Genomic DNA, 13,037 nt, shown 5'->3' with positions numbered 1-13,037 from the left:
TATAAAGGGTGCGAGACTTCTCGGATTTGAGGGATTTTTCACCCTAAATTTCACCACTTTTCACATTTTCTTCCCCTAGACTTCTCACGAGCCCCCAAGGCCCCGGTATCGTGTCTAAAACCTGAAGCAAGCCCCGGAGCCCCAGAATTCTCGAGAAGTTATCCTCTCTCCAGTCGAAACTCTGCCCGATTTGAGCCGGTTTCTCGTCAAACAAACTCCTTTCCGGGAAACGAAACGCTGCCCGAATCACCGCTTATCAGAGTGAGTTCATACCCCTATAATTTACCTTTTTAATGGTTTTTAAATTCTTTTACTGGGGGAATACAAGTTTAACACAATATTAAATTGTGTTAATAACTGTATGTGATAATAATCACACAAAGAGTTTCCGTATGCTTTTAATAATTACCAAATACTTCCAAAATGACTTAAAGCCATGTTAAATCTTTAAAGTCATGTAAACCCCGTTAAATTCTTTGAAAAATGTTTTATAAACTATTTCAAATTATAAATGCCAAAATCATGTTTATATATGTATAAATATATAAATAAGATTTGAAGGGCTTAGGACTAATGAATTATCTTATTTCCTTTTCCTTTTTTGGATGTGGAATTAAGGTTGTGTTATTTGTCCGAAGGTCGTTTCCTTCTTAATTATATATATATTATACATATATAAGTATAAAAGGTTACTCCTTTTGGTATCATTACCCTTGTATCAGGCTGAGCAAAGGTGTTCATCTATGAGAAATCATGCTAATCAGATAGAACATATAAATTATAATAGGTATAATTTATGATTCAAAACTAAATATACAAGTATTATTCACGACTGTATACTTTCCAAGGAAATTACCAAAATTCATTCAACTATACCAAGATATGTATAATACCTTTAATATACGAACAACATATTAAAGAAGTAAAGATACATCATACCGGGTTTGCATTAACAAAGGTATTATACAGAGTACCAGGGTTAGCAAACACGGGGTAATAATACATCATACCGGGTTTGCATTAACAAAGGTACGATACAGAGTACCAGGGTTAGCAACCACGGGGTAATAATACATCGTAAATCTCGTTGAAACAATAAATTTGTGAGACCCTTCACGGTGGACTTATCTAAGTACGACTTTTAATTCTTGACCTATTAACCAGAATCTCTTGTAGGGAGAGCGTGAATTTGTGTATAGATCTATATGGGACTGACAATCCCGCACCTCTACTGTTCGCTACAGTTTGGCCGGCAGGCCTAGGGTGTCAAATATCATACCATTCCGACGCCTGAAGAACGTCGCCGCAGGCATATCAGTCATATTAGTATGGTTAATGGAACTCACATGGATAAAACAACGAGTGAATTACTAAGTAGTATACTTCTCTTTAAACAGTAAGAAAAGATAATTACATCCCGACCAAATATACCTTCTGTAGTTTTTACTTACAGTAAAAGCTATGTATCATGAAATCAAGTATGGTAAATATACTTGTAGTTCTGGTTTTGAACATTTAAAACCACAAGGCAGTATTATGGATAATATAATATTTTCCAAGATTAATACTAAGGTTTTTACTATAGAACAGATATAACTAAGAATACCTTTACAAAGGAAACGGTTTATGGGATTAAACCACTTATACAAAGGAAACGGTTTATGGGATTAAACCACTTTTACAAATGAAACGGTTTATGGGATTAAACCGCTTTTACAAATGAGAACTTAGTCACTCACTTTTTGTAAACTAGTATAACATAAAGGACCTTTAGTGGTTAATTCTATAATTCCTTAGTTGCTACATCAGAGTTATACATAGGTAATATCCGATTGACCGTGAAATGTGTGACTTCCGCCTTACTTCATGTTCCTTGTTTGGTTGGGGGCTTAGGGCAGATACACCCATTTAACTGTCCATTCGATATTGGGTTATATATAATCAGTATAAACTAAGTAATTACGGAGGGAAACTATTGAGGTTATCAGTTAATCACCTCAGGAAATACAGGATTTCCTGTAGACACCAGTGAACTTATCCAAAGAACTTAGGATATACTTAACAGAACTAAAATACTAATGAACTCACCAGCTTAAATGCTGATCTACTCTTTCTAAATAACTTGTATTCTCAGGAATCCAGTAGACAGGTACACTCCTAAAGCTTTTGAGAAGACTACCTAGTACCGTGTCGCGACTCTTGTCTTCTATTGTACCTACTTTGATGTTTGAATATGTAATGTTTAAACACTTATGTAAAACTTATAGTTATTAATACAATGGTTGTTTGTACTTTGATTACTATATTGCATGTGTTGTGATACTTACCTAAAGTCCTCCACCCCTGAACGTTTCCGCTATTCTGGTTTGGGGGTGTGACATTAGCGTACGCGCTAATAACGTTACCCTAAAATAATTATATTTGATGTCACATTTAAATTAATAAGAATATTAATTTAAATAAAGGTTAAATAATAATTTAATTATAGGGAAGACTTACGATTAATTTGGGAATTAATTGGAAGTGCTGGAATTGGAGTTTACGGTTTAAAATGGGTTTACGGTTGGGAATTGGGGTTCACGGTGTGTTCTTGGATTATTATGAAGATTTGAAGATGATTTGAATGTTCTTGGTGGGGAAATATGAAGATTTGAAGATCTGGGCGTAAACACTTGAAGATTGAAAGGTATTGGGGGCTGTTCACGGATGAAGATTGAGAGCAAATATATGAGTGTTTATGGATGAAAATGAGTGAAATGAATTGATTCAGTGTGTAAACATACATATATATAAGGGGTGTTTACGGATGAATTGGCATTGGGCCTTGGGTGTTTATGGTCCATTAATGCACTAGAATTGGATTTTTGGCCCATTAAGGGGTTTACGGATTTGTTTTAATTCAATTCGTGAACTACTTCCTTGAATTAACCTTGGCCGTGAACACCTCATTTGGAAGCTTCTTTGGCCGTAAACTCCATTAGGAGTTAATTCTAGGCCATAAACACACTTTAATGTGTGTTATTTACGCTTTAAACCTTAATCTTTAGCTAAATGTTGAATTATACCTTCCTATTTTAGCTTAGGTTTCATTCCCTACTTCTTTGTTAGCTCCATAAACAAGCCCTAAGGCTATATAGAGGACACCATGCAACAAGGATTGAAATGTGGTTCACACTAGTACTTGGTTAGAGTTTTTGACCATGCTAGGTCTAAAATTTGGAGATGTGACAAGTTAGTTTCTAGTTGTAATCAGGGAATCAAAGATTAAGGATTTGGATTATACCATTCGGGGACATGAGGAAGAGGTAGGGACGCGTTTTTAGATCTATGGATAGATTTAGGACGAGGTTTGTGTTAGGAACTCTCTACATGTTCTTTTATGATGAAGGCTCTGGGGTTCGAAGCACAACCCGAATGCGTGATAGGGTTCAGTAGCTAGGGGTTCGACTCATATTGATCTTTGATTGGGTATTCTTGTATACGGTTCATAAGACCATGGGCAAGGCCCATGGTAGTTGTGGAAGTGTTGTAAGACTGTGGGGTACCCCTAACATACACTCGGTTGGTAGACGGGTGTGGAAGTGTATATGTCTACGACTTGGCTCGTAGCATTCTATAGGATGAATTAGGTCATACCAGGGATGGTTGTGAGACTGTGGAAGGGTTGCGTATTGTAGTAGGGTATGGCGTCTGTGGTTTTTGGTAAGTGTTGATTGGGACGTTGACTGGATTCCTGTAGGTCGGTGGGATGATGGTTGTATGTCTATAGGCCCACTGGGCGCTGATCGGGAATCTTCATTGCTGAGATTAAGTGATGGCAAGAATGGTGAGGAACCATGAGCATCTCATTCCAATGGTTGGATGGTGTCACGACGTGTCGTGGACCCTCACGGATTTCACTTATGTGTTGGGTCGGTAGTTATGTCATGGAGATCTACATGGTGTAAATCGTTTGGTCTTTGGCATAATTGGATATTTTGAGTAGTCTGGGAATATTGTTGATGGCTCAGTAGCCGACGGGTAGGGTTCGGTTTTTGGTAGGATTTTGACTTGTTGGAAAATTCACCATTGTTTATCGGCAGTTCCTCGTGGAGATCCTCAGTGGGTCCTTATTTGTTGTTGCACGATCGGTTTCAAGTGAGTCGAGTTTCCTCAATTGTATCCTGAGTGCATGAGAGTATGTATGTCGCCTAAGATTTTCTTCCGAATTGACCATTGACACACTCGTGACAGCGGTGGGATGGTGATGACTTAGCAGGAAGTCAAGTGTGTATCTAATAACCTTTGGCAGTTTTTGAGCTTAGGTTGAAATTCTTGATCATAATATTTTGAGTATTGTTATACTAGGTTTGGTGGTGTTCCTCGTCAGAGGATAAGTATGAAGAGTGGATGATCATCAGCCAGTTAGGGAGAGATAGAAAGTTGTTGCGGTTGAGTATTTTCAAGTTATTGGGTTATTTGTTGGTAGTTGTGGGTTTCTGAGTAGTTTCTCGAGTTTTCTTTACAATATACATTGATTTCAAAATGGTTAGAGGAAGCTTATGGAATATGTTGGCTTTGTTTCAAATATTTTAACCAAGACGGATTTCGAGGACAAAATCTAATTGAAGTGGGAGGGTTGTAACACCTAGTTTTGGATGTTTCTTTTATTAGGATAGCGGGTCGTAATTGGATCGAGTAAAGGTCTTGGACTTCAATGGAATAGAGCTTAGCCGGTTGTGCCTTCCGGGACAATGAAATAGAGTTAAGAGGAGCGTATATCGCTTAGGTTGAATATCAGTTGAAGGGATGGTTAGCTCCTGGAACCAATCGCCATCATTGGTAAGGGTAGAGTTATTGTTGATTATCAACCTACTTAAGGGTGTGGTGGATGCAATCTCGCATGGGTTTGGTAAAGTGGTTGAGGATGTTTGAGAATTGTTGAGTTGTATCAATCGGCGGCACTATATGTGTGATCATACCGCCACTAATGCACTGATTCCTATCAGAACTCCGCAATTAAGCGTGCTTGGGTGTATAGTGTAATTCTTGAAGTCGTTAAGGAATGGCTGATTCCAAGTGGGGGTGAATCGCTTGGGGGTATCAAAAATATTTTCAAGTGCGAATTAAGTTGGAGTTCGTATCTAAGGACAAGAGGATAGTTAGTTTCTGGTTATAATTAAGGAATAAGAGATTAAGGATTTGGGTTATCTCATTCGGGGACGTGAAGAAGAGGTAGGGACATGTTTTGGATCCATGGCTAGGTTCAGGATGAGGGTTGTGTTACGACCTCTCTGTATTTGTGGGTTGAAGGAACCAATGCCGACCCACTAGGTTGTATGATGCATCATGGTATATAGGATGTTGCTATGATGTAGTGTTCTGTTAGATTGGTAGTTCTCCTTGATTACTAATTTGCTGGTTATGTGTTTATATGTTGCATATATCGACATAGTGTGGTTGGGTTGAGGGAATACTACTTTCTGCGGAATCCAATAAACTTAGGAGAAATCCATACATAAGTTGAGGGTCGGGATGGCAATCCAGACTTATGATGTGGGTGTGGGAGCAATCCAAAGATAAGCTGAGGGCCCAGAGGGCAATCCAGACTTATGTTGTGGGCTTGGGATCAATCCAGACATAAGTTGAGGGCCGGAATGTTGGGTTTTTTATTCAAAAATTAGTTTCAAAATCAAGATTTTAGCAACAGAAGACTTGATTATTTTTGAATAATTATAAACTAGTTATAACCAACCGTGGATCTTCTTGCAAGGTTTGGAAAGAAAACAAGCACCAAAGAAGAAGATGAAGAAATAACAACCTTTGTAATTCTTTGGGTCCTCCTGGGAGGCTTGGAAGTTGATGAAGAATGTAGAACTTTTGAGACACCAACAATAATCCAACTTGATTTAACATGCTAGTATTGAAAAAAACAACTCTTAAGCTCTTAAGCTTAAAGTACATATCCAAATATGATCTTCAAGAGAGAAAATGAGATGCAAGTAATCTTCAAAAGATGAACAAAAGGGAAAGAGTATACACACATAATGCATGTTACGTTTTTGGTGTCTTCAAAAGAGAAAGAATGAAAGCCTTTTCATAAAGCACAATCCTTACCCAAAGGACTTATTACTTTTAGATCATCATTTCTCTAGACCTAAATGTCCCCCCATGCTTTAAGACATGTCTTGCTTTTGAATAAACTAATCAAAAGACCATGTTTTCTTTCTTTCTTACTACCCATTTTATGATATAAAAAGAAGACTAGTTTTATAAATTTTATAAACTTCTTTTATAAAATATAGAACTCAACCTTTTGATATATCATTATAAATATATTGAAGCTTTGACAGTTTCAGGGAGAATGCATGAATTTGAAAAGGTTCCCAGAAGAAGTTTTGAAACTGTGAACACAAATCTAAATCAAATAGATTTTCCAGTGAATAGAATGATGTTCTTGGATGAGCAGTTCGAACTTGCTGACAAGTACAACGATAAGGTTAAATTCAGACGATTAAAGTTTCGCTTCCATGCCGTACTTGGGAAGAAGGAGTAGGATATATGGTCATTGTTCAAGATAGTTTGATTTCTTGGCATATCTAAAGACGTTTTGTTCGAGGGTATGTTACAGAACTATAGATATCAAGTAGTCCGAGAAAACAATGTTTAATTTGATTTCTCAGTTGCAGACTTCCCTATAATGAATCTATATGATTTGTTAGTAGTGGCTTTGATCATGAAGAATGTTGATGTTTCGAAGCTACAAGTTACAAACAAAGAAGACTTTCTGAATTGTTTTGCTCATTTGAAAGTTTTCATTAATGGATATTATAAAGCATTAGCTTTAACAGATATCGAATTGGCTAAGTCTTTGGCAAAATAGGTATCTGTTCCTTAAGCTGTTCATGTGACTAAGGCAAGTTTGAAAAACTTCAAAGATGGAGAGATCAGCGTGAAGCCTCTAGGAATTGTTTTTTGTTTGAAAGAACAAGAAAGGTAATAATTCAAAATTCCTGTTCCCAGTGTGTGATGTTGAAAGTTTTACAACACCTCGTTACACAAATCTTCTGGTTCGAATGAACAGTTGTACCAAGAACAATGAGAGAGATAAAGCTCAGATTCAAAAGATTGTTAACTGGTATGCTGAGATCAGAAGAGTTATCCATCAGACTGCGAAGATTTTAATGAATTGATTCGTCACAGCTCACAAAGGGGGAGAATGTAGAGGTCGAATTTTGTTGTCAGGTGTGGAATTTTGTTTTTAGCTTCGATAGTTTGTAATATTATTACAAGGGCATTTTAGTGTTCGAATTCCAGTGTATTTAGCCCCTTGTATTTTTTGTTCACTTTCTGGCTCCCTATAAATAGGTGAACAGTACTAGAGTTAGATAAGAACTTGTTTGTAATTGTCTAAACACTCTGTACTCTTTTGAAAACTTATTGAGCCAAACAGACGTTATTTACATCGTGTGTTCTACGTTATTCTTTTACTGTGATCGTATTGTTCATACTCGATTGAGTTGCAACTACATTTAGGCTTATCCTAATGAGTTATCCAAATCTATCTCCATAGATTAACACATTCAGTATCTGCACTGTTTCTCCCACTAGCATTGTGACACACATGGCTCATCATTTTTTCTCAAAGTCCAAACTCTTTGAAAATTTTCGTTTAAATAAAGATCCAAGTTACTTCCGTTAGCATATCTGTAACATTCGAGATTATTAGTATGTTTATTTTAACCCATATTGTAATATTTCTATCGTTTTGAACCCTAGCTAGTACGTGGGACGTACTCTATGAGTACACTTGGTGTACTAGCTCATTTTAGGATCACAGATTCACCTACATACGCGAGGCGCATGTGGTAGTACGCAGGGCATACATAATGCAGGGGAAAACCCTAATTTCTAGGGTTTGTGCCCTATTTAAATAAATTAAGACACTTTTGGACCTTCCATTTGTGAGATTTGAGCTTGGAAGTGAGTTTTGGTAGTGTTTGGTGAAGTAGAAGAAGAAGAACACTTGGAGGTTTTTTGGGAGTGGCTTGAGCTTGTAGATCCAGAGTCATCTTCATCTTAGCCAGCCATTTGTAGTAAAAAGATCTCCTCTTGATGGTTCTTTATGCTAGATCCAACTTAGGGTCTTATTTGTGCATATTTTGGGTCTTTTAAGCCATATTTGAGATTATGGTCTACTCTAGACGCCATGGATGTAAGATATTAGGACATTTGAGGTCCCTTGTCCATAAAAATGCAATCTTTAAGAGTTAGAATGGCCCATCCATATGTCAGAATCCTTAATATGGTTCCTTTTGTGTTTTGGGTCCTATTAAGTCATGTATGGGAGTAAAGTTGCCAACTTTATGTGTTAAGTCACCATTTAGGATCAGATCTGAGAGTTTGGCATGTTGGCTTAATTCATTAAGTGCTTATTGGGTTGAGTTGGTTGTCTGTGGAGTACATGGGGCGTACCCAGCTCGTACGTTCCGCGTACTGGCCCTAGAAGAAGTATGCTAAGTGTAAGTCTGAGTACGCCCACCGTACTCAGCAGTTTGACCATCGGTTGACTTTCACGGGTTTGGGCTATATTTTGGAATTTTAGGGTTTGGGCCTTGTTGGGCCATTGGACTTCTGATTTTTGGGCTATTACTAGGCTATGGGATTTCTTGGATTTAGGCCCATTATGGATTTTGGGTCTGATTAGGATATTGGGCCTTATTAGGCCTTGGGATGCCATTTAGGAATCTGGGTCATTTGAGAAAACAGATTGGGCCTTGGTTTTGGGTCAAGTAAGAAAAAGGGTAAAATGGTCTTTTACCCTGGATGTTGGAAAAGTAATTTATATTCTTGATTATGGTTCGAGATCTAATTATTAATTGGATATTATTTTATGGTGTTAGCGCGAGGATTTTCCGGATCAGAAGACCGAGATTTTATCTGAGAGACTCAGCAGCTGAGGTGAGTTTCCTCACTGTGTTTAGCATGTCGAAGGCACCAATGTCGGCCCATGATTTATTGTGATTAGGATGTAGTTGTATGTGTGATTCTGCATGTTTGTTTTCTGATATGTTTACTGGGCGGGGCCCGATGCCGGGTGGGGCCTAAAGATTATATTGAATGCTATGTATCTTTGTGATTCTAGCAAGTGTATATGTGTTTGTATGTATACAGGGCGGGGCCTGATGACTGACAGATCAGTTTCGAGGGGGGCTCGATGTCGGGTGGGGCCCGATGACAGGCGGGGCCCATTATATGTTCGATATGTATGGTATGTGGTATTTCGGGGAAACCACTAAGCTTTGTGCTTACGGTTTTCAGTTTATGTTTCAGGTACCTCTGGTTCGAAGGGGAAGAGCTCGGGATGACTACATTGCACACACCACATTGTTCTACAGTTTTACATGACTCTGATGTTTTTAGATGTTATTTGATATACTCTAATTTCACTATGGTTCTATGATATTATTATGGATAATCGTTTTATTACTATAAAAATCGAAATTTTTGGTCTTAATTTTTGGGATGTTACAAGTTGGTATCAAAGCCTTATTTTGAGGGATTCGGACACACTCTCGAGTGTGTCTGAACTCAAACTGAGGGTTTGGTAGATTTTTCATAAATAAAATGTTTTATAAAAGGGTTTTCTAATAAAAGAAAAAGGGTGTGGTGCATCTAATCGACCGAGCTCAAGTAAGTTTACCCAAAATACCTATACATGTTTTATAATATGCTTTGATATGTGAATCTGTGAATCGCATGCGAGTTAGGGCTAAGGATCTGCTCAAGATTTTCATGATAGAATGCTAGGAGAGATGCCTTTATATGCCTACTGTATGAGCTCGAAGACTTGCATTCTAGTAGTGATCAGCCAGTGATAGGATGGCCTGTTTAGGTTATGCTTTTTCCGATTACTCGATGCTCGAATGTTCCTTGCTTTGTGCTTTTAGGTGTTTCCTTAAACCTAAGCTAACTAGTAAGCGAGTATACTAAGTTAAATATTATTGAGACTAACTAATTTTAGAAGGTTAGGTTTTAACTCTATTTTGTAGCTCCTGTTTCCTTAAACCTAAGCTAACTAGTAAGCTAGTTAGAGGATACTAGGGGAGTTCCTTCTGCAGCTGATGGCAGGGAGTAGTGTGGTGGTTGCCCTTGGAAAACCTAGGAAGAAATATAGTGTTGGGAGCCTTATCTTGTTGAGGATTGTACATATGAATAAGGAGTGACTTGAGGATTCAAAGAGATCCTTGAGGAAAGTACAGATATATGTGGAAGGTGGTATGGGCCCGTACTACTGGAAGCATCGGATCCATACTCGATTCAAGGTGAGCTGTGATGATACCAGGAAGCTTGTAGAGTATGAGACTCCTCGATATATATATATATATATATATATATATATATATATATATATATATATATATATTCAGTGTGGTGAACCTTCGAGGAAGACGAGTTAGTGGTTCTGATGTTGGTGATGATTCAGGTTCGGGTTCTGGAGCCGGACAGTTGGATGATCAGATGCGGGAGTTCATTTCGTCTAAGATTACTTGCAGCATACTCGAACAGACTCCTATGATCTTTTCTACAATCAAGAAGGGTATCATGGAGGTTTTAGAGGAGCATTGGGCTCATTCCATTCTGATATGGTATCGATGATGGGAGCTCGCACTTTGACTTTCCATGAGTTTCGGGCATGTGGAGCCCCGGAGTTCTTCAGGAAGAAGGACTCGATCGCGAGCAGATGTCGATTAGAGGATGTCGCTAATGCCTTCCGCACTAGCAGTTGTCCCGATAGGGCAAAGGTCAGACTAGCTTCCTGTCTTCTGAAAGACAAAACACGAGACTGCTGGGTGGAGGTAGGAGATTTCTTAATGAGGATTTAATGTCCTATCCTACACGTTCGGCTGACGACCCTCCACTAGTCAAGACTGCGGTGGATAAGAGTGGATACCAATAGCGGTCATTTTACAGGCCGCTTCCTTAAACACCCCTTATAGACCAGCTTCGTAAATGAGGCTTACTAACGGTAAGACTGACTTTTTCTTATACATATATATAAATTAAACTATTAATTTTATAATAGTATAAGGGTGTATTTTAAACTTTTAAAATACTAGGGTTTTAGAATTTAAGATTTCAAAATTAAATTTTAAATTCCGAAACCAAAGGGGTATTTTTAAAACTTTTCAAAAATACTAGATCAAATTTTAAATAATTAAATTAATTAAATAATCTTGTCATTATCTTAAAATTTGACAAAATCTCTTAATTTGATAAGTATATATGTTTACCTTTCCAGAAAATTCAATTTTAGACATTTAAAACGAATTTGGTAATTATCCAAATTAAACAAGGATATCAAAATCGAAAAATCGGGGATCTGACAGCCCGACTCATCGAGTTATTGCGATGAACTCGTCGAGTAGGCTCAACTCGTCGAGTTCCTCTATGAACTCGTCGAGTCTGATGAACAGATTGACGAATCTATTCCCTTCTCATTTGGGAATAGAATTGAAAAACAATTGAAAAACATCCTAGGCTCAATTCACATATGCATCAAATACAATTGAAAAACATCCTAGGCTCTGATACCACTGATAGGTTTTGAGCATAACAACAATCTATGTGTTCACACAACCCGAATTTCTTTTGATCTAAGTTTTTCACTAGTTCAACATGCAATTTAATACCAAAGCAATAAACCCTAGATCTAGCATACAATTTCGAAAATCATATAACAAAATGGTTTTGATGATTACCTTGCCTGTTATGTAGTAATAACAAGAACTCCTAGTAGATCCTTGACTTCTGAAAGCTTAGAGCCTCAAATGTTGCACCTCTAATGGCTTACAAACACCACTAGCAAAAGGATGAGAGGAGAGAGGAGGGAAGCACTTAAAATTTTTGCAAGGGTTTCTTCTTAACAAGCAGTGCCCGAAAATCCTAAGCTTAGGGGTTCTATATATAGTTGTGGACTGCTAGGGTTTCTAGAGGAAACCCTAATTTCCTGCTTAACGCTTAAGCAATCCATGGACCTCCCACTAAGAAGCCTTATATGAAATCTATAGGGCCTCCCTATAGGATTTCGTCCACTCCTAATTAAGTAGTTCATCAGCCCAGTTTCACAACTATCAATGATTTGCAAAACAACCCCTGTTCTTTTAATCAGTTCCTTTAATCCCGAAATTAATTCAAAATTAATTTCTGATTAAATACTAATTAAATAACATGATTTCTAATTAATATATTATTTTTCATAATATATTAATAAATCAATTTATTATTCCAAATAATAAATTCAACCTCTATCTCCAAAAGTCATCCTGTTAAGTTACTAGTTATAGGCTTAGATACCTAACCCAACATGGATACCTAATCCAAAAGTCATCCTGTTAAGTTATCTCCAAATAATAAATTCAACCTCTATCTCCAAAAGCCAACTCAAAAGGACCATGCTACTATCAAATCAAGTACATACCAATTATAGTTATAGGCTTAGATACCTAACCCAACATGGATCACAAGAGCCTGAGGTATTTGATGGATCAACCTAATCTAAACATGAGGCAGCGCCGGTGGTTGGATGTGGTGAAGGATTATGATTATGAGATCCTTTACCATCTGGGGAAGGCCAATGTGGTGGCCGATGCTCTCAGTTGGAAGGTAGTCGCGGCTCCGGTCAGTGATATTTGTATGAGGATGACAGTGATTACTCCACTCTTTGAGCAGATTCGAGAGGCTCAGGTTGAGGCTATAAAGGAAGAGCACCGGAAGAGTGAGCGCATAATGGTTCAGGTGGCTTCCTTCGATTGTGATAGTCGGGGGTTATTGACTCTCCATCAGAGGGTGTAGGTTCCTTGTTGGGGTGGTGCGTGTCAGGTTCTGATGGAGGAGGCGCACAAATCGAGATTCTTCATTCATCCCGGGGTGACAAAGATGTATAGAGACCTCCGTCCTAATTATTGGTGGTCTTGTATGAAGCGAGATGTAGCTTGGTATGTGGAGAGGTGCTTGACTTGCAGGAAAGTCAAGCCCACACATTAGCAGCCTCACGT

The sequence above is a fragment of the Lactuca virosa genome, chromosome 5, assembly GCF_052849685.1.
Source record: "Lactuca virosa cultivar CGN04683 chromosome 5, Lactuca_virosa_CGN04683_v6, whole genome shotgun sequence".
Lineage (NCBI taxonomy): Eukaryota > Viridiplantae > Streptophyta > Magnoliopsida > Asterales > Asteraceae > Lactuca > Lactuca virosa.
The sequence above is the reverse complement of the archived record's forward strand: the minus strand, read 5'-3'. Positions refer to the sequence as shown.